Source organism: Lampris incognitus, unplaced genomic scaffold, assembly GCF_029633865.1.
Source record: "Lampris incognitus isolate fLamInc1 unplaced genomic scaffold, fLamInc1.hap2 scaffold_404, whole genome shotgun sequence".
NCBI classification, from domain to species: Eukaryota; Metazoa; Chordata; class Actinopteri; order Lampriformes; family Lampridae; genus Lampris; species Lampris incognitus.
In genome coordinates this window covers 10,001-12,500 of record NW_026611363.1, presented here as the reverse complement: position 1 = coordinate 12,500, position 2,500 = coordinate 10,001, and positions in this window count along the sequence as shown.

Here is a 2,500-nt window from a genome sequence, read left to right as displayed (position 1 = left end):
CTCTGTCTAGCCAATCTGTACAAGTCTTTTTCTCCTTCCTTAGTGTCTAACCTGTCATACAGCTCACCGTACGACTTTTCCTTTACCTTTGCCACCTCTCTCTTTGCTTTACGCTGCATCTCCTTGTACTCCTGTGTACTTTCTTCATCTCTCTGACTATCCCACTTCTTCTTTGCCAACCTTTTCCTCTGTATACTTTGCTCTACTTCCTCCTTCCACCACCACCACCACCACCACCGCCAAGTCTCCTTGTCTTCCTTCCTCTGTCCCGATGACACACCAAGTACCTTCCTAGCTGTCTTCCTCGCTATTTCTGCAGCGCTTGCCCAGCCATCTGGCAACTCTTCACTACCACTCAGTGCCTGTGTTAACTCCTGCCTGAACTCCACACAACAGTCTTCCTTCTTCAACTTCCACCATTTGATCTTCGGCTGTGTCTTCACTCGCTTCCTCATGTTGGTCTCCAAAGTCATCTTACAGACCACCATCCGATGCTGCCTAGCTACGTTCTCCCCTGTCACCACTTTGCAGTATGCAATCCCTTTTACATCGCGCCTTCTACACAAGATATAGTCCACCTGTGTGCACTTTCCTCCACTCGTATACGTCGTCACCCTGTGCTCCTCCCTCTTCTTGAAATATGTATTCACCTCAGCCATTTCCATCCTTTTCGCAAAATCGAACACCATCTGTCCTTCCACATTTCTCTCCTCGATTCCATACCTTACCATCAACTCCTCATCACCTCTGTTCCCTTCAGCAACGTGTCCATCGAAGTCCGCTCCAATCACCACTCCCTCCTCCTTGGGTCCCCTTTCCACCACGTCGTCCAACTCAACTCCAGAATTCTTCTTTTTCGTCCATCTTACACCCGACTTGCGGGGCATATGCGCTGATAACCGTCAGCAATACACCTTCGATTTCCAGCTTCATAATCCTCACTCTGTCTGACACTGTGTTCACCTCCAGCACGCTCTTGACATACTCTTCCTTCAGAATGACCCCTACCCCATTTCTCCTCCCATTCGCACCATGGTAGAAGAGTTTGAACCCACCTGCGATACTCCTGGCCTTACTCCCCTTCCACCTTGTCTCTTGTCACCTTTCTTCTTTCCATCACGTCAGCCAGCTCTCTCCCTTTACTAGCCATAGTGCCAACATTCAAAGTTCCGACTGACTCTCACCTCCACACGCCTACCCTTCCTCCTCTCTAGCTGCCTCTGGACATGCCTTCCCCCTCTCCTTTTCCTTCGCCCAACAGTAGCCTAGTTTCCACCGGCACTCCGCTGGTTAACAGTACCGATGGCGGTCGTCGGTAACCCGGGCCTCGACCGATCCGGTATGGAAATCTTATTTATGATCCGCATATTTGATTTGGCAAAGATTTGACGCCGGATGCCCTTCCTGACGTAACCCTCCGCTTTTGTCCTGGCTTGGGACCTGCACTAAGAATGCACTGGCTTGTGCATCCTCAGTGGCTGGGTTGCACGCTTTTCTATGTTTGCCCCTCACTTTTGTGGCGTGAACTATCAATTCTAGTAATACAGGTGTGTTTATGTTAGGTATCACAGACACACGCACACGCACAATATATGTCCAAAAGTATTGAGATAACTGACCATTACACCTACAGGAGCTTTTCTGACATGTCATTCTGAATCCATAGAAACCCATATTCCACGAAGCTCCCGGCGCACAGTTTTTGTGCCGATGTTAATGCCAGGAGAAGTTTGGATCTCTGCAGTTATTGAGTCAACAGAGCGTTGGCGACTTGAGTTGCTGTTGTCCCTAAAGGCTTGCACTTTTCAATAATATGATGATATATGAAGCATAGAGAGTAAACGGGATAGATACCTTTTGAACAGCACCCTGTAGTACAGCACTTTGAAGGTACATATGTCGTCACTTGCTGTAGTGGTTTTTACTGATGGGCGTGGCCAGGTTTTCAGAAGCCTCTCAGTTGTCAATGTGAGAGCCAGGGGACGCGTCTGCCGTACGTTTAGGGTTAGGGTTAGGTGATTTCTCTGGTAGGGCTGCTTACACCACACCCCGGACTGGATTTGTTGCGTGTTTGTGTCCTGATCGATGGGCCAACTTAACACGCCTTCGGAGGGTGTCCGCCGGCCGGCTTTGCCGGCGTTCGGGCGGTCGGTTCCTCCGGTCTGGCGGATCGATGTCCTTTATTTAATGTTCTTAGTGGCGAGCGGAGTGCGGAGTGGGAGGGGCTCTACCGCGTAGTCGTCCTCTCCGTTGCACAGCTCGACAGCGTGCTCGGCGGTGCTCAGCCGGACCGTCTATCCCAGTTGCTCTTCCACGGCTCCCCTCGCGAGGCTTGCCGCCCCCCCCCCTCCAACATCTGTATGGGGAGGGGTGGAGCAGCTCCGTGTTTACCTCGCGGGGCTTCCCGGAAGACATTTTCTCAAAGTCCTCGTGTGACCGGTCTACTTTTTCATTGCGTTGTGTAGGAAAGACAGGACAACTTGTCTCCTTCATGGGATCT